Source organism: Bufo gargarizans, chromosome 2 (genome assembly GCF_014858855.1).
Source record: "Bufo gargarizans isolate SCDJY-AF-19 chromosome 2, ASM1485885v1, whole genome shotgun sequence".
NCBI lineage: Eukaryota > Metazoa > Chordata > Amphibia > Anura > Bufonidae > Bufo > Bufo gargarizans.
In genome coordinates, this window is record NC_058081.1 from 451,059,367 (window position 1) to 451,079,982 (window position 20,616).

Consider the following 20,616-nt stretch of genomic DNA (forward strand, 5'->3'; position numbering starts at 1 on the left):
CCCTTAGCTACTCACTCCATCTCCTTCTTCAACTCCCAACTCTCAACAACCCTAACTAGGCCTGAACTTCTCTATATATACTGTGGTGCTACCCCCATCTAGTGTTGAGATGTATGTGGTGCACCTGACAGCCTAGTAAAAAGGGATCTCACATGATAGTACAATGCAGCATGATATTAGAGAAGACAACATAAAGCTTTTGCAGTTACCACATAAGCTATTGGGACGCTGCACAAGCTTCACATCTAAAGGCTTATTCTGCAACATGACGATCGATGATCCGGGCTGCGCACTGGAGGCAGCAGCCGAGGACCCCGCCAGCAGCCGATGGGAAGGTGAGTCTTCACTGATGGGAAGGTGAAATAATCCCAGTGGCTGAGCAGGGGACACTTCCACACCCTGGCCAAGGCAAGCTGGCTCATCACTGACTTCTGTGCTCAGATGAGCACAGGACAGATGGGTCCTGCCGTTGGCCGGAGCACACCATGTGTGCGGTGCTGATCGTGTATTGGTAGGGAGAGAGGCCGTACCCATTCCTCCTCACAGACAAATGGAGGGTGAGAGAGCCACTGTAAAACACAGCCACTCCTACTGCCCTCTGGCTTGGAGGAATCAGCACACGGTGAGGCTGTCTACCGTAGAGTTCTGCCACAGACTCGATGTCCCCAATGTAGAAACTGATAGCAGACTGATGCAGGCGGCATATCTATCTAATTTTGTACTCATTTTTAGTGTGGTTTCAAAAATGTTACAAGTGTTAAGCAATGTTTACATTGCTGGGTTTGTGCTAGGGGAGGCGGGGCCACATAGGGTTAAAAGGAGGCAGCCTGAGGTACCTGCTGCTGCTGCTCCTTCATCGGCACGTCTGAGGCACTTCCGGGCCGTTCAGGGTCAGGTTCGGGTCTGGAAAGCAGCTGGTGCAGGTCGCATCATCGCGACTCCAAGTAAGACAGGGGCGGCTGCATGTCTCAGGACACTGAGGGGGCGGGATGGCAAACACCGGCGGGCGCGCTCTGCTAGCCGGCGGCTGATGGGTGCAGTGCAGACCGCGTTCCTGGCCGCACGGCCGGCGGCGGTACTCGCTCTGCACAGCGCCACCTGGTGGCCACATGCGGCGCGGTCGGGGGGGGGGTTCAGCAGCAGCCAGAGACCTGGCACTCGGCATAGGCTGCTGCAAGCTGAACTCCAGGGCTGTTGTCCAGCGCCCCCCCCTGGCTGCAAGCAAGGGCACCACATGGTTCAGCCACACACTGGAAATAAATAAATATATAAACAAATGAATGCAAGGGGGGGGGGGGGGAGGGTTACACAGATGCAATACAGTGTCACGTTCACCGGCACGCCATGCATGTCATCAGGGAGGGTTCTGCTTTGGTGCTTGTCAAAATGCATTTTGTTCATCCTACACGTACCTCAGCAACCTCTTCATACCGCCGTAGTATTCACGCCCCAGGGTCAGGCGACCGCACAATCAGGTCACATGCGACTTGCCGTGTCCTCATCAGGCGACGGTCTGGTGGGATGGCGGCCTTCGCAGTCCCGGTCGCCAGCCACTCCTTGTGGGCGGGGGGGGGGTCAGAAGGCCAGGGAAAAATAAAACCCATGTCCATGTTTTACAGTTCGTGGTACCATAGGCATACACGGAAACAAGGTATGTATCAGGTTCCGCCATAGCGCAAGCAGGCAGTCATCCACGGCGTGAAGTCCACGGTGGAGGGTTGGCCAAAAAAAAAAAAAAAAAAAAGTCTGTCACGTCCTCAGACTCACTTAAGTCCTGTCACGACCACGGGCATCCATAACGCGTCTGTCACGTCTTCAGACTTGCGATACAATCCTGTCACGACTACAGGCATTCGGTAAAGAAAAAGGAAAAAAAAAAAAAAAACCCCTGTCACGACTACAGGCATTTGATAAAGAGTAAAAAAAAAAAAAAAAAAAACCCTGTCACGACTACAGGCATTTGATAAAGAGTAAAAAAAAAAAAACCCCTGTCACGACTACAGGCATTCGATAAAGAAAAAAAAAAAAAAAAACCCTGTCACGACTACAGGCAGTTGATAAAGAAAAAAAAACAAAAAAAAAAAAACCCTGTCACGACTACAGGCAGTTGATAAAGAAAAAAAAAAAAAAAAACCTGTCACGACTACAGGTGTTCGTATCTCAACGTCTGTCACGTCCACAGACTCGCAATAAAGTCCTGTCACGACCACAGGCAGTCTTGTCATACACAACTTCCACGTCCACAGGCTGGTCAAAGTCCTGTCACGCCTACAGGCACACCACCGCTCTTCCACACATCAGCACGAAGTCCTGTCACGTCCACAGGCACACGTACCAGGACGTCTTCTCAGTCATGGTCACTCCACAGGTGCCACCTGGACATCCCCAATACGGGCCAGGGCTGGTTCTGTCTTCGGGCCTCACAGCCCGGGAGACTACGGGGGGCGATCACGCAGGTGGCGGTAGCACGCTGGTCCGCCCCGGCCACCCGCAGGGGCACTCGAGCATAAGGTCATACTCGCAGCTCGGGAAAGGGGGGTTCTAATCGCTCTCAATTAATAACCAATAGGAAGATGTCGCAAGAATTCACTCCTGGTGGCTCTTCCGCGTCGCGAGACAATGGGGACACCCAGTCGGAGCGAAGCGTGGGACCCTCGTTACGTTCCTGGACCATCCCAAAGTTGTCCGCCGAGCTGCGCCGAAGAGGCATCCCCTTCCCAGCATCAGCAAGGAAAGCCGAGTTATATCGTCTTCTGATGTCAGATGGACCACCAGTGAGTCAAGACGAGGTTTCCATGGGTACCATTCAGACGTCACTAACCCAACTACACGCCGTGATCAACAATATGGCGTCATCCATGTCAGACCTTCAAGCCAGAATGGATTCGGTGGAAGCCAGGTCGGCGGCGGCAGCATTAGCGACACCAACACCTGCGGAACCTGTGGCAGGGCCATCCGGTGCTTCGGGTGGGTCATCCCACTTTCCCTCAATCGCCCCGTCCCACTTCATTCCGGCCAGTATAAGGCAGGACATATTGGAGGGCAAAGACGTCAACCTGGCGTCCCTGCTTATTGCGACACATGAGGCCCCGGACAATAGAACCATTGCGTGTGGGGAGGTCTCGGTAATCCTGAAGTCTAAGGACGCTAGGCTTAACAGGAAATTGAACGTCACAGAATTCGTTCTAGCGTTCAGCTTATATCGGGACGTGATCTGCACAGTCAACCCGCATAGGAGGGCTGAACTGGATCTATACATGTACAAGGTGGTGGAATTGGGTTACAAATATGGCGGCACAGCATTCTTTGACTATCATCGGTCCTTCTCAGCCAAAGCAGCAGCTGCACTCATCCAGTGTCAGCACGTGCTGGATTGGTCGGATATAGACACAGAATTGTTCTGCCGCCATTTTGCAGGGCTCAAAGCCCCGACCTGCACGGTCTGCAACTCGTACTCTCATACCACGGGTTGGTGTTCTCAGACAAGCCACGTAGCAGATCCGGCACCACCTTACTCAGCCCCAGGTCCATCCAACACCAAGCCAGCATCCGGGGTAGACAAGTTAGGTCGTCCCATTAAATACCTTGGCAGGAGCCAGATATGTAACAACTATAACTACGCCATTTGTCACTACAACCAGTGCAGGTTGCTACACTTGTGTGCGACTTGCTTTAGGGCCCATCCACGCACGGCATGCCCTCAAAGGAATCAAGGCCCAGCGTGACTAAGCGTGGTCAACGTGGCTCTGCTGGCGGTATTATTGGCGGAACATCCACACCCGGCCTGGGTCCAGTTTGTCATCCACGGATTGACACACGGGTTTCATACAGGGCTTCTCGCACTCCCTCAAACCACGTTCGAGTGTGACAATTTGCAGTCCGCAGCCAGGGACCCCGAGGCGGTAACCCAGTTGATCCACACTGAGCTAGACCGGGGATACTTGATAGGACCATTTAGCCAACCTCCCTTCGCATGCTGGAGAGTCAATCCAGTAGGCATCGTGACCGGCAAATTTAATAATAAAAAACGCCTAATCTATGATTTGTCCGCCCCACATTCTTTACACATACCAAGCTTGAACTCTCTGATTCCATCCGAAGAATTCACCATGAGATACGCATCTATAGACGAAGCTATACTGGTCATAATCAGGTTAGGCAGAGGCACCTGGCTGTCAAAAGCAGACATCACCGATGCTTTCAAATTACTTCCCATCCATCCTGAGTTATGGCAGTGGCATGGCATGAAATGGCAGGGTGCTTATTATTTTGCCAGTAAACTGACCTTCGGGTCAAAGTCCAGCCCCTGGTTGTTCGACCAGCTGGCCAGCGCGCTGCATTGGATCTTGACCAACACCTTCAGGGCAAACCACGTCATCCACTACTTAGATGATTTTCTCCTAATAGAATCCCCGGATCAAGTACCTCAAGACCTACAAGTCCTGCGCACGGCATTTTCAGACCTGAGAATTCCATTGGCCCCGCACAAAGTGGAGGGACCCAGCACAGAGATCACCTTTCTAGGAATCCACTTGAACACAGTAGACATGAAGTCCAGTCTTCCTCAGGACAAGCTGGCCAGAATCAAGACGGTTGTTCACAGACTGGCACAAGTGAGGGTAACCACCAGGGCGGATCTTCAGTCGCTCCTTGGAATGTTGAATTTCGCCATGCGCATCATGCCGCAGGGCAGGTCCTTCATTTCAAGGCTCCTGGCACTCCTCCCGCTAGCACCCTGCCAAGACAGCCCAGTCCAGCTGGACCAAGATGCCATCGCTGACTTGGTGATGTGGGACAACTTTCTCTCCCAATGGAATGGGGTTTCCCTGTTCATCCCGGTGGCATCCAGTGATTCCCCAGTGATCCACACAGACGCCTCGCCCGCTGCTGGATTTGCAGCCATCCACGGCACTCACTGGTTCGCCCAATCATGGCCGGCAGAGGTCACCAGCATCGCAGGGTTTTCAAGGAGTTCCTCACTCTTTGAGATTTATCCCATAGTAGCAGCAGCTGTCACGTGGGGGGCTCAGTGGAGCAACCAGACAGTCCTGTTCCTAACCGACAATGAGGCTCTCGCCAACATTCTAATGAAGGGCAGGTCAGCCTCCAGGCACATCATGGCGTTCGTGCGAAAGCTGGTGTGGCTGGCTCTGCAAAACAATTTCAACTTCATATGCACGCACATAAGTGGCCAACGCAATGTCGCAGCCGATGCTCTATCTCGCTTTAACTTTCCCCTCTTCTTTCAGGTCTTTCCAGAGGCAGATCGTTCCCAAACACCAACCCCGCCTCATGGCCAGCTGTTGTTGGAATAGCACCTTTTCTCCAGTTGGCTAGGAACATCATGTCCGATTCTCTATCTAGCAACACACGCAAGGCGTACAGGACGGCCTGGCGGTTGTTCAACAGGTTCAAAATCTCTTACCCTCCGGCCGGGGAGGGTCCTATCACTTACCTGCTGGCGTTTATAGCTTTTTGCCACTCTCAGCTAAAGCTATCTTATAGCACCATTAAGCTGTACCTCGCGGGCATACAGCATCATTGGTATGTACAGTTCCCGGATCAACCATCTCTGTTCACGGCCCATCCGGTCAAATCCTTGCTGAGGGGCATCCAGAAACAGGCCATCAAAAGAAGACCTGCCAGGCAACCTTTCACCGGCAACATGGTGAGGACAGTCTCCGACGCACTGGCCAACGACCCCTTCGGACACTACATCAGCTCACTCGTCAGGGCGGCATTGTATCTGGCGTTCTACGGGTTCCTCAGGCCAGGTGAGTTCACGTGTTTAAAATCATCCAAAAAATTCTTGCGGAGAAACCAACTGGTTTGGGACGGTATTCATCTCATCCTCAGCTTGGACTCCAGCAAGACGGGCCGACCTGGGGAATCCGTGCCGGTCATGTACTTCGCCACCAACAACAGGTGGTGCCCAGTAACGATCCTACGCGAATGGTTGCAGTACACCGGGGACATGCCCGCGGAGGCCCCCCTCTTCCAGCTAGATGGGTCCCCCTTGAACATTCAGTCTTTTCTCAGATACGTTCGGTTATTGATCTCCTCGTCAGGGGGCAACCCGTTAGCCATCACCGGGCATTCATTTCGCATAGGTGCCGCCTCCGCAGCTTCCAAAAATAATGTACCGGCACACGTCATTCAGAAGTTGGGCAGGTGGAAATCGGCATGCTACGCTCGTTATGTGCCTGATCCTCAACAGGAAATGTCCCTTGCTTTCAATAATTTATTGTTGTAATTTCACTTAGAATACACAGATCCTAACCTTTCCTGCATCCGTGTGGTTTTTGGCCCCTTCAGGCTACCCTCAAAATACAGCAGTTCCGGCATAACTCCACTGCTTCAGGTAGGTACAGGCACGTACTTCTCAGCTAGCCGATCCTGGCACAAGTGTTAAGCAATGTTTACATTGCTGGGTTTGTGCTAGGGGAGGCGGGGCCACATAGGGTTAAAAGGAGGCAGCCTGAGGTACCTGCTGCTGCTGCTCCTTCATCGGCACGTCTGCCCGCCCAACCCTCCCCTTTCATCACATAATCCACACTGGGGTAGCCCCCTTCAGGCTACCCTCAAAATACAGCAGTTCCGGCATAACTCCACTGCTTCAGGTAGGTACAGGCACGTACTTCTCAGCTAGCCGATCCTGGCACAATGTAAAATTGTGCTTTTCTTTTTTTCATGTTAATGCATTCCTGCTGCACACTTGCAACATGCTACTGTCAGAGGTGTCATAGTTTATTTATGTTTTTTCCCTGGTTTGATGGGGGCCCATTCCTGTGAACACATTCCTGCTGATGTCATATGTGTATTAGTTTATTTTTGTTGTTGCCCTAGTCTGGTGGGGGCCCATTCCTGGGAACACATTCCTGCTGCACAGTGCACACTTGTGTAGGCCTTATACTCGACCGTTACCATCTACCTGCTGCTGCTGATGCTGCTGCTGTATGTGCTGACACTGCTGAGTGTGTGGGTCTTATACGACAGTGTTACCATGTACCTACTGCTGTCTGTCCTGATCCAGATGAGTTTGACCTTGGACTAAAGGGGCTTTACAACTAAGGCTACTTTCACACTGGCGTTTTGGCTTTCCGTTTGTGAGATCCATTCAGGGCTCTCACAAATGGTCCAAAACTGATTCCTTTTGCCCTAAAGCATTCTGAATGGAAAAGGATCCACTCAGAATGCATCAGTTTGCATCAGTTTAGTCTCCATTTCGCTTTGGAAACGGACACCAAAACGCTGCTTGCAAACGGATCCGTCCTGAAAAACGCTGCTTGCAAACGGATCCGTCTTGGCACACAATGTAAGTCAATGGGGACGGATCTGTTTTCTAAGACACAATCTGGCACAATAGAAAACAGATCTGTCCTCTATTTACTTTCAATGGTATTCAAGACGGATCCGTCTTGGCTATGTTAAAGATAATACAAATGAATCTGTCTTGAACGGATGCAGACGTTTGTATTATATGAACGGATCCATCTGTGCAGATCCATGACAGAGCAGCACCAAATGCGAGTGTGAAAGTAACCCTAAGTTATCAGTTAAAATTACACCATAACATAACATCATAAAAAACAAAAGTATGTGTTATAACACATAAAAAAATATATATTGACAATTTTTTTTTTTTATTAAAAAGCCTCTAGGGCATCCCTTAAAGGTGCATTTTATTCATGTGCTTCACCTTCATTAGCAGTTTGTTAACATCCTGCATGGCGTTTAGGTGGTCACAGTACATCTGGGCCATGCGTTTGATGCATTTCTTGAGTACTGTTTGCAAAAAAAAATAATAAAAAATGATTGCAATTCAGGTTACAAGACAATTAGTGCATTGTCACGGAGTGTGTTTAAACACTGCCGATTTACATCAAAATTCAGTAGTTATAGATCTTTATGTTAATTATAGTGTTGTTTGCTTAGTGATAGTTCGGATATAGTATGATGTTATTCATTTGGTTAGTTAAAAGTTTTTAGGTAGTTTTCATAGTTAGGGTGCAGTTTTGTTCTTTTCTAGTAATGTAGTTTATGTTGTCCCCTCATTGTTGGCACTTTCAAACGATTCACGACTGGCCCAAGATAGTACCCTGCAGCAGGACATGACTGGACGCACAGGGACGTACTATTACGGACCAACAAACATCCGGCATCCAGGCATAATCGCTTGGGAACCGGGGTGCAAAGTCTGCTCAGCTAAACAGACAGACATGTTAACCAAGGGCTTGTAAAATATGTTATGTATGCCGAATTATATTGATGTGTGCACATATTTACACTCCTGGTGGGGGGTGTAGACATCCTCCTCCTCCACCATTTGACCCACATCAGGTGGGGGAGGGGCCACAATGTTATCGGAGGGTCCGGACTGCTCTCCCTCCGCCTGCTCCTCTGACTCCTCCTCATCCGTTGGGACCTCCATCACATTCAAATCCTTTTTAGATCTTTGGTGGCTGACCGATGGAACAGTAACACCTGTAATCACACAATGTTAAGAATTTAGACAAATGACTCAGAAATCATAACAAAGTTAAAGATCCAGAAATTCTTATATGGAGGGATCTGCATGGGATTATGATTATCCCCATGGTGTATTTGCCTCATTTTGGTGTTAAATAACATGCCAAAATCAGTGTTACAGATGGGTAAAACTAGCCTAAGTTACAAGGTAGGATGAGGTATCAGGAAGGTGTCCTATAGGGTATTGTGGCTGGGTTATTGACGGTTAGGTAAACCAAGCAACAGTTCGGAAATTAGATAAGCTGTTATTGGATGGTGTTATGTTGGGTATATAATTTTTTGTGGGTGCCAGCGTTGTTCTGTCTGTCAAGCCGCATGTTGAAGATCTGCTGCCAAACTGCTCTCCCTCCCTGTTAATTTAGTTGTGACGGTCACTTTATTATTAGAAGGAGGACTAAAGTCGCTTGCCGATAGGTGGAGAGCGGACTAGATTTTGATATGCTATTTAGGCAGAGTTTATTGCTGGTCTTTTCAGTGGTTAAAGGGAGTCTTTCACATAAAATCATCATTTTACACTACTTCATGTGCAATAAATGCTCGGCTGGCTCTGCCCGTAGTGGGTAATGCAGTGCGAAGGTGCAAGGATTATGTTGAACAGCGCAGACAGGCGATTTAGCACCTATAGAAGCTAATTAGCATATGAAATAGAAGCGTTTTTCACAGAATACAGGCGATGGACAGCAATATGAAAGGTAAGATTGCAATAGGGGGAAGGTAAGGGAGATCATGATGTTAGTGGTGTAAAACGATGATTTTACATGAAAGACTCTCTTTAATAAGTTTTAATGTATTTATTCAGTTGTTAAGCTATTCTTTATTAAACTTGGCAGAGGTCTAATTTATCCATTTATATTAGGTGTCCATGTGTCTTATTTAATTATTGGTTTATGAGGTTAAGTTACTGGGGTGTGTGTATATATATATATATATATATATATATAAAATATAATCTTGAATCCCATGCAGATTGTGTGGGGGATGTATGCAATGGACGGGGCCTTTTACGGGAATGCTGAATGATGTTTGCAGTTTATGTATATATAAACAAAAACACCTATATATATTTATGTGTGTGTGTGAAACGCATGAAATTATCCAGTGACATCGAACATCAGTACCGCTCTGTGTGTATAACTATATATATATACACTCACAGCGAGGTAGAGAAGTATTATGTAACCGGATGATTTTGTACGTGTCACACCAGGTATTAAGTAATCATTTTTAAAGGGATGAAATATGGCTGTAGTAGAGTTAACACACATCCTTTATGAGACGTGTTATGTAAACTAAATGCAACTAAATGAGTTAAGACATTTGAGTTAAGAGATTGTGTGTTAACCATACTACATCTGTACGGATTAGCAGCAAGAGTGTTGGAGAGAGAGACACAAAAGTCATGTAAGCATTGTACCTGGGCGTAATCTTTTACTTATCTCTCTGATCCGATCAGACTGAAAGCGCTTAAGATCGCACCACTTTTTCTGGACGGCGCTCTTTCTGTGCCTCAGTCCAAATTTTTGACATTCAAACCGGAGAGCCCGGATGATGGCCCGCTTCTCCTCTCTTTTCCGGGTCCTGTCGTACCCCTGCACCAACATTCACTGCAGGGTAAAGATGCAAGCATATAATCCCAATTTTTTTAAATACAAGTTTTCAAAAAAAAAAAAATCCTCAACAAAACAGCAAAAAGTAGTTACGTCTTTGGAGGGGAAATATTAGATTTAATGTTACCGCTATAAGATCGGATTGTATTGCTATTGTATGTGGGTGAGGTCTGAGCAATCGGATATTGGCCAGCTAAGCAGAGATGTACATGTCTAGTGAAGTGAGGGTACGGTATGGGGTGTACAGCTGGTTCGCCTCCCCGTGGTGCACCCTGGGTAACTCTAAATGAACCAGCAAGTACTTACAGTGAGACAAAGAAACCTCATGGACATAAAATATTACGTATATATATATTGTGTGTGTATATGGTATATAGTGTATGGTATATATTGAGTGGCAGGAAAATGGATGTGCTATGTGCATGTGAGAGATAATTATCTGTTTTCCATACATACATGCTACAGACATAGTACTGTGAAGTAACAAGAATACTTAGTGCACCAACCAGTAATATCTACTCTTACCAGATAAACTGTGTTGTTTGTATTCAGAAAAATAAAAATGTCTATCAATATATACGAATATTTCGCAAGACTCGATCTACATAAAAAAAATTGTTCTGCCATGCAGGCAATATGCAGAAAAAAAAATTGTGCTGTAATATAATATTACTTACAGCTATCAGGTTTTCTTCCTCTGCTTTCTTAAAGTAGTTGTGCACCATTTTTTCGCATCCGGCATACTTTCTACAGTATCAAATGCGAAACCAGGCGACACATGTTAATTATGTCATGCACTCGCGAACTCACTCGATCAATCCCTTCCCGATTTTCGCATAAAATGTTGAATATAATGAATATAACAAATATAACGAATATAACGAATATTCAAATTCACAAATATATGACGAATATTCTACGAAATTTTAGTGATATATTGCAAATTTGAATATTGCCCCTGCCGCTCATCACTAGTTAGGACAGCCAATAGCTCATTATTATCACCTCAATAGATATGTCTAGAAAGGCGCCTTGCTCAGAACAGCCCTTTATGAGCCAGATCTGACAGGTACCTCTCTGTCGGGCAACTGCAGACGATCTATTGTCACAGCTAGGGGGGCAATTAGCTCGATTGTATTGCCATCTTCTGGATAAGACGGTTGGCAAACCACAAAAAGCTACTCCTACACTGCAAACTGGCAACAAGCAGTTTTATTATCTCTTGTCACAGAAAGACAATCTACTGTGAACAGCAATCAGTGCATCTTTCTAACACAGAATACAAACTAACTCATAGTCCATCTGGCCACCAACCACACATCACTTTGTCCCTTACTAACAGAACCTGTCCCTACCACCCAGTTCCCCAAAGCACAATTCATACCATGCATCTTGTCAGGTGTCTTGCAGTTGCTCCCACAGGCCTCGGCACTGCCTTTGTCTTCTCCAGACTGTAAGCACTGTTGGAAGAGCTCAGCCCATAATAACCTGAGCTCTTCAGCTAGCTGCTAATTAAGCTTTACTAGTAGCCTAGTTACCTGGTGAACAGAGGGAAATTTTAATTTTTCTACTCAGAATGCATTAGGGCAATACGGATCTGTTCGGGGCCGCTTGTGAGAGCCTTCAAACGGAACTCACAAGCGGAGCCCCGAACGCTAATGTGAAAGTAGTCTTATTCTCAGTGCAGAACTTTAGGGGACAGTTTATAAAAGGAGTACAAAGAACGCTAAAACTGGTTCCCTGTTTTATGCACCTTCTTGTCTGGTCATCAGTTTTGCTCAGATCCGCTCAGAATGCATCAGTCTGGCACCGTTTGTCCTCCGCTCCACTCAGCAGGTGGACACCCGAACTCTGCTTGCAGCGTTCGGGTGTCCGCCTGGCCGTGCGGAGGCAAACGGATCCGTCCAGACTTACAATGTAAGTCAATGGGGACGGATCCGTTTGAAGTTGACACAATATGGCTCAATTTTCAAACGGGTCCGTCCCCCATTGACTTTCAATGTAAGTTAAAACGGATCCGTTTTTTTTTTTGTTCATGGTAATGCAAACGGATCCGTTCTAAACGGATCTAAGCGTTTGCATTATAGGTGCGGATCCGTCTGTGCAGATACCAGACGGATCCGCACCTAAACGCAGGTGTGAAAGTAGCCTAACACAGGCTACTGGAGTATTTGCCCTGGAGTATTGCCTTAACATATTTGGTACAATACTTCAGTTCAATCTAAAAATGTTATATTTTTCTCAGATTCTCCTACATGGTCGATGCAAATGACAGTCAATATATATATATATATATATATATATATATATATATAGATATATTCAAGTCATCAACTGTTAGGATATAAAGAAAATGTTATTGAACAAACCTCCCAATGATAACAGCATTTTTTTCACAAATTAAAAAAACTCTAAATGCGTTCCAAATTATTATGCACAACAGATTTTTAGAACATTTCATTTGTTGTAAAGAGCTAAAAATGGTAATTTGTTGAATTTGTAGCATTAAGAGGACACATTTACTGAAATCAAAGCTATTTCAATCAAAAACATCTTACATGTTAACAAAGGACACTTTCTTTGATATCACCTTCACAATTCTTTTATCCATTGAACTTGTGAGTTTTTGGAGACTTTCTGCTGGAATTTCTTTGTAGGATTTCTGAATAGCCTCCCAGAGCTGCTGTTTTGATGTGAACTATCTCCCACCCTCATAGATTTTTTCTTGAGACTTATATTGTGCATGAAAGTGAATTTTACTATGGAAGGCATGGTTCCTCGTTTTGTACCATGGAAGAAAGTGGTCAGTCAGAAACTCTATATAAAGTCCAGCTAATAAATAACCCTAACAGGATAAATATTTATAAATTTTATTACTATATAAACAAAATGTCCCAACATGTCCAGGCGTACACCAGGCCATCCAAATGATTAGGCCAGAGTGTATGTCTTAGGAAGCCCTAAGCTGTAAACCTAAATCTTGGCCCTTAGCCCAGGGGCGGCCCCTGATGGTGGAGACCCCCTGTCCTCGAACCTAACTATACACTCCTATTGTACCCTAGTACATTAGGTTAGTTAGTGGCCTAGATAAAAATGTGGTGGGCTGGTATAGGCGTGGACACGGCGGATCAGTGAAAAAAATGCACAGTGTATACAACCCTGCCCATGCAAAGATGAGCAGGTACACGGTGCGACACGTTAAATCTAAAGACACCAACAAAAAAAGGGGATGGTATACAATGTCACAGATTAAATCTGTATAAACCCCAACGCGTTTCCCCCACTGTGTGGGATCATCAGGGGGTAGGTAGAGATACGGTAGATGAATGAGAAAAACAGAAGAAAATAACCCTGTCAAACGGAAGGAAGTCCAAACAGTGTTGGCATATCCATGATATATCCGTATGGCAGGTGGTGTCACAATAAAGACATATAAGATTAAAAGATTGGACAAAAGAGATTCCTGGGAGGACTTAGAGGGAAAGGGAATATTAATACCAGACGTCTTGATCTACCAAATTTGTGCATGTCACAACAGAAAGATGGATATCTGTAAAGAAAAAGAAAGAAGGTACATGCTACATAAAGCGTCCAAATGTATTCAAACATAGTCACCCGGTAATGTGAGACGCCACCACCAGCATATGCCAAATATCAGGAGGTAACTCACTGAGTCAAGACAGGATATAGAGCACAATGGTGGCCAGAATTGATACCCAGAGGCACACACCACAGTCTTCAATGTACTGGTACTCTCAGTCTTAATTTGAATGTCCGGAATAAGCGTGACGATACACTAAGAGGTAATATAATACCACGTAAAGGTAAAGTCAAATAGGCCAACGGCCAGATGTACAAAATGCGGAAGTTACCTTAAGGTGTTGATTAGATGGCGTGACCCGACCTCTCAGGATATGGCCATCTACTGGTTAAAGTCCACTTAGTGGCAAGAAAATGCATGTCACAGATAGAAACATGAAATCAGCTCATGTATAGGCGTCATGTAATAGGTTCTACTCACTGTTGATGGTGAATCCCTCAAATAAGGTGGATGTCCTAACCCTCCCAGGGTCCAATGGTCAATCACTAAAAATTGGGCCATATTTATACTGAACGCCTAATTGATAAATGGCGTTACCTGTCTTAGGGCAGTCCCTCCGATGCATAAACTCAGATTCCCGCCATGGATAAAATCTACGCTGCAGTGAAAGCGGCGTGCGCTCCACTGTGGAACGCCTGCCGCCGAACATCCGGTTCCACCAACCGGATGTGACGTCAGGGAGCCATGCGTTCCACCCTGGAACGCAGGCCGATCCCAGACCAATACAGCGCAGGATCAAGCGGTCGGATGTGGCATCATCAGAGTAGGCCCTGCGTTCCAAGCTGGAACGCATCGGGCCAGGTAAATATAGAAAGTTTATCGAGGATAAAGCATAAACGATATATATTTATCAGAGGCTGGATCACTCATGGGTGATAACCCACTATGAATCCCTGCCAGTCAAGTGACATCAGAGATAGATTAAACAGCAGAAAGAGATGAACTAAACAGATCGATGATAAAAGAATTATCTGAATGAATAAAAAAGGAGGGATATGGTGAAACCCTAAAGACCTTTCCAGTATATAAATCAATAAATGGCCATTGTAAGGACAAGACGTTTTACAATAGTGGATATAAATCTAAAGATAAAGAGATAATTAAACCAGTGAACCGGTTCATATTCACTGTTCACGATACTCCATGTAGTAGGTACTTCACGCACCCGGCCCAGTTTCCATGGACAATACAGTCAGCCCGAGCTCGTATGTAGCCGGGATGAAGGACAGGGGTAGGAAAAAGGGGAAAGGTAAATTAGGGAAAGAAAAGAAATAGGGACATGGCAGGCACAGGCCAGGGGGCCCAGAGGAAAAATAGGCTACAAAAAACATGAGAAAGTCAGTCTTTCATTCAAACCGAGGGGGGATTGGGACCGGAGTCTATGGATCCATTCACTTTCCTTTTGTAGGATCCTTCTATCCCAATCCCCTCCTCGTGGTGATGGATGTATTATTTCAAGCACCGTGAACCGAAGGCATGTGGGATCGCCCCCATGATGATCATTCACATGTGTCGCTACCAGAGTAATCTCCTTGTTTTTAACATCATTAATGTGTTCTAAGATACGTCTTCTCAGTTCTCTGATGGTCTTACCAACGTAGTCAAGGGGGCAAGTGCACTGGCATAAGTACACAAGTCCCCTAGATCTACAATTAATGAAGTCACGTATCTGAAAAGTCTGGCCCAGCGTGGATCCTGTAATGGTTTTGGCCGTGTTCAAAAATGCACAGGCCTTACACCCACCGCATTTATATACACCGACTGGTCTACGGTCCAGCCAAGTACCCGCTCTGACCGGTGTTGAAAAATGACTGGCCACCAAACGATCTTTGAGGCTTCTGCCCCGACGATAAGACACAGAAGGTCGTTCGGTCACGACCTGATGGAGATCGGGGTCCATCCTCAAGATTGGCCAGTATTTATTTAAGATTTTTCTGATCTCCGGATTAGCTGTATCAAAGTTTGAGATGATTCTCAACGGTTGGGGACTATCTGTTGTCCTTATTTTAGGACTAAGTAAATCCTTACGCTCTCTGGTCCGTGCATGCTTAAAGGCTTCCCTCAGGATCGATTGTGGGTAGCCCCTAGCTGTAAATCGGTCTTCAAGAACCTTAGCCTCCCTAAAAAATGCTTCATCACTGGAGCAGTTCCTCCGTACCCGGAGATACTGTCCCCTGGGAATGCCCCGCTTAAGGGAAGGAGGATGGTGACTGCTCCAGTGAAGAAGAGAATTAGTAGCAGTTGTTTTCCTATGTATATTGGTTGATAATCGATCCCCCACTATTGTTACCTTGACGTCAAGAAAGGTAATCGTAGACGGATCGTATTCAAAGGTAAAGTGGAGTCCAATGTCGTTCATGTTCAGGTCCGAGACAAATCGTTTAAATTCACAGGAGTCGCCCTTCCAGACGATGAAAACGTCGTCTATATAGCGGGTCCATAGCTGGATATTCTTGGACCACCAGACGTCGCGGTCTGGAAAGACATGAGTATCCTCCCACCAGCCCAGGAAGAGGTTTGCGTAAGTAGGGGCACAGGGACTGCCCATTGCCGTCCCCCTGAGCTGGTGGTAGAATTTAGAATTAAAGAGAAAGAAGTTGTGAGTAAGGGTATACTCAAGTAACCTAATAATAAAAGCATTATGTGAGTTAAACTGAATGCCCCTGGCGCATAAAAAATACTCAATAGCCCTAAGGCCATGTTGATGCGGAATTGAGCTATATAATGACTCAACGTCAATACTGCATAACATGCAGTCAGGATCAAGGATTAGGGCATCAATTTTGTTGAGGAAGTCCATTGTGTCCCTCGTATATGCTGGGAGGGACACAACGAACTCCCTCAACACCTTGTCCAGATATATCCCACAATTCTGGGTAAGTGAATCAACGCCTGACACAATGGGACGACCCTTAAGCGGGTTGGTCCCCTTGTGGATCTTCGGGAGCCCATAAAAGGTCGCAATCAGGGGTTTATTCGGTAGGAGGAATTCAAATTCCGATGGTCCGATCACTTGATTCTCCAAACCGAGCAATAAGATCTGTTTAAGCTCGGCTGAAAATATCTGGGTCGGATTGGAGGGTAAAATTCTGTATCCCTCCTTATCCTTCAACAACTCCAAGCACATATGCATATAGGTCTCATTCTCAAGTACCACCAAATTCCCACCTTTATCTGAAGGTTTTATTATGATACTGTGATCCTGTTCCAGAGATCGTAAGGCCTCCATCTCTGGGATAGAGAGATTGAAGGCCCTAGGGCCTCGTTGATTAAGGTCTTCAAGGTCACGTATCACCATCTGCAGAAAAATATCTACATATTCATAATTGGCGGGTGGTGGCATTTTCTTACTCTTAAGTCTCAGTGTGGTGAAAGGGCCTGAACCAATGATTCGAGTGTGGTCCCTATTAAAGTCAGTGAGGGTTTGAAGGTCATCAAGATCATCTTCTTGGAGACCAAGTCTAATACATGTGTCTCTATTCGAGACCCTGAAAAATTTCTGCCATTTCAGTCTCCTGCAGAAGAGGTGGAGGTCCTTAGTCCAGGAAAAAAGACTGAAATTAGATGTGGGCACAAATGACAGGCCTCTCTTAAGGACCTCCACCTCAACCGGAGTGAGACTACGTTTGGACAAGTTGATAATTTGAAGGTCTGTCACTGTCCCTTGTCCAATCGACCGCGTAGTGGATATGGCATCACATCTTTCTCTAAAAAAGAGGATGAAGAGGGTTGAGGATTGGACTGAGTATGGTTCTGAGTATTGGAGTACCCAGAAGGAGAAACTCTATATACCCTATCTGGGTAGGTTTACGGCACAAAGGTTAGTTTTGCCTTAATCTGCGACTTTTTCCCACTAACGCCAGATCTAAAAAAGAAGGCGGGGTGTGAGCTGGAAAGGGGACAAGCCGGTAGGTCCATCTCATTTGTCATTTTCTATGCCTGTCTAATATTAAGCCAGCCAGGAAGCTGGCTTATATTTAGACAGGCGGTTGATGTCTCTACATAACTTTGGCAGATTCACCACCACCGCAAGTGATCTTAATAATTGACCCTCTATATACTTTTCCGAGGTCATTTTTGCACCTTCAGAGACCCTAAATGGGCCTACCAGCTCTTACCTTGATTCTGGCCCAAAACATGACTTCACCACCTCCTGGCTAATGTTGCAGCCTTGTGGGACATGGTGGACCTCCACTACTCCATCTGTCTGGACTATCCAAGGTTGCACAGGACTCATCAGTAAACAGGACTATTTACTGTCCTCATGTGTGTCTGGGCCCACTGCAACCATTTCTGATTGTGAGCACTGGTTGTGGGTGGTCAAATAGTAGGTTTATGCACAACTGCAAGCCTCTGGAGGTTCCTACACCTTAAGGTTTATGGGACTCCAGAGGCACCAGCAGCCTCACATACATGTTTGCTGCTATGTAGTAACATTTTAATAGCTGCTCTCTTAATCCGATGACTTTGTGCTCTAAATCAGAAACAAATCTCTTCACAGTACGATGATCACTAGAGATGAGCGAATCAAAGCTGACAAAGTGGAATTAGATCCGAATTTCAAAATTTGATTTGGAACGAATGTTAATTTCCTTGCGCTTCGTGGTAACGAATCACAACTTTTCCTAAAATGGCAGCTAAAATGGTGGCTACACGTGTGAGGACATGGGGCAAGGAATTCTGGTAAGGCGAGATGACCCACAATGCCATGCATGCAGCCAATCAGCAGCCAGCCAGCCCTGTGATGTAACAGTCCTAAAAATATGGCGGCCATCTTAGATTCAGCCATTTTCCAGCATTCGTAGTGCAGGGACAGATGTGAGAAGGAGCGAAGGACAGCAATAGGAAAAACCTCATTGTGACAAAAAAAAACTGAAAAAATAATTTATAAGTGCAGTGAAAGAATAGGGAGGAATCATTTTACAGCATCTTAGTGCAGGGAGAGATGTCAGAAAGTGCTAGGGACAGTGCTAGAAAAGTGATTTACATGTGCAGGGAAGGATTATTTGGGGAATTGGTTCTTGGGGTGCAAGTGCTATGTTGAAAATCCTTTAGTGGCTTATATCTGTGGAAAAAGAAAAATATATACGCAGTTCACTTCTGGAGTTATATGTGGTGAAAGTGTTTAGTGGCCTATTTCAGTACAAAAAGAAAAATATATACGCAGTTCACCTCTGAAGCTATATGTGGTGAAAGCATTTAGTGGCGTATTTCATTGCAAAAAGAAAAACTTCTGCAGCTATATGTGGTGAAAGTGTTTAGTTGCGTATTTCAGTACAAAAATAAAAATATATTCTCAGTTCACTTCTGCAGCTATATGTTGTGAAAGTGTTCAGTGGCGTATTTCAGTAGAAAAAGAAAAATATATAAGCAGTTCACTGTTGCAGTTATTTGCAATAAAAGCATTTAGTGATGTATTTCAGTACTAAAAGAAAAATATAAACGCAGTACACTGTTGCAGTTATTTGCATGAAAAACTTTCAGTGGCCTATTTCAGTACAAAAAGAAAAGTATATATACATTTCACTGTTGCAGTTATTTGCAGTGAAAGAGTTTAATGGGCTATTTCAGAAGAAAAAAAAATGTATATATTCTCAGGTCACTTCTGCAGTTTTATGTGCTGAAAGCATTTAGTGGCCTATTTCAATACAAAAATAAAATTATATATGCATTTCACTGATGCAGTTATTTGTGGTGAAAGCGTTTAGTGGACTATTTCAGTACAAAAAAATAATAATTTTTGTCAGTTCACGTCTGCAATTTAGATGTGTTGAAAGCATTTAGTGGCCTATTTCAGTGCAGTAAGAAAAATATATATATGCACTTCACTGTTGCAGTTATTTGTGGTGAAAGCGTTTAGTGGCCTATTTCAGTACAGAAAGAAAAATATATTTGTCGCTTTTAGGGGTGTTTTAATTTGCTTTTAATTTATTTAGTTAAGCTATAAGTATGTCAGACAGAGAAGTACAGGGCCATGCACAGAGGAGTGTTTCTGGTGCAGGCAGAGATCGCAGCAGAGTAAGGGGGTGTGGCAGCAGGAGTCGCAGCGAGAGTCCTGAGCTCCCGGTGTCATCTATTAGTCGTGTCTTGACCAGCAACTCAGGGGTTCTTGATTGTTTAACTCGGTCATCCACTTTATCCCAAGTAACATCAGACACCCCCAGCCAACGGTGGGTTCGTCAGACACGCAGGACCGAAAATCCCTGTAGGGGTACTACTTTTTTAGACTAAAAGATATAAACTTTATTGAATCAGTTTAAAACATGGTCTCTAATAAACCATAACCCCACAAAACATTAAAACTATCAGGTACTGTGCTGGTTACTAGGTTGCTTTTGATTGTGCTCCCCTCAACAATGTTGCAAAGAGGGGAAAAGAGGAGGGGGAGGAATGAAAAAGGGGAGGGTGAATGGTTTCACCTTTTATATGCAATTGCAATGCACAGATAATACCCCGAACCCCTGATTTAGCCGCATTGCGGCGAAACATGTCTGGTGGGGATTAGTGTTAGGCGCATTTCATTTTAGGCAGGTTATTAGTGCTCAGTCCTTGGTGCATGTAAAAATATTACAATGCAGAATGCGCAATGAGTGTAGTTGCATGAGGGTGTGTGTTAATGTCATAGCCCTACTGGCAGTAAAGGGGCAGTTAAAAAGCAATGCACATATGAGTGTAGACTGCAGAGACAGGAATATATAATAATTGATTTGGGCCCAAATCAATTTATGTCTCCTATTTAGGGACCTATCTCCACTCTGTGCATGGCAATTGCATATAAAAGGTGAAACCATTCACCCTCCCCTTTTCATTCCTCCCCCTCCTCTTTTCCCCTCTTCGCAACATTGTTGAGGGGAGCACAATCAAAAGCAACCTAGTAAC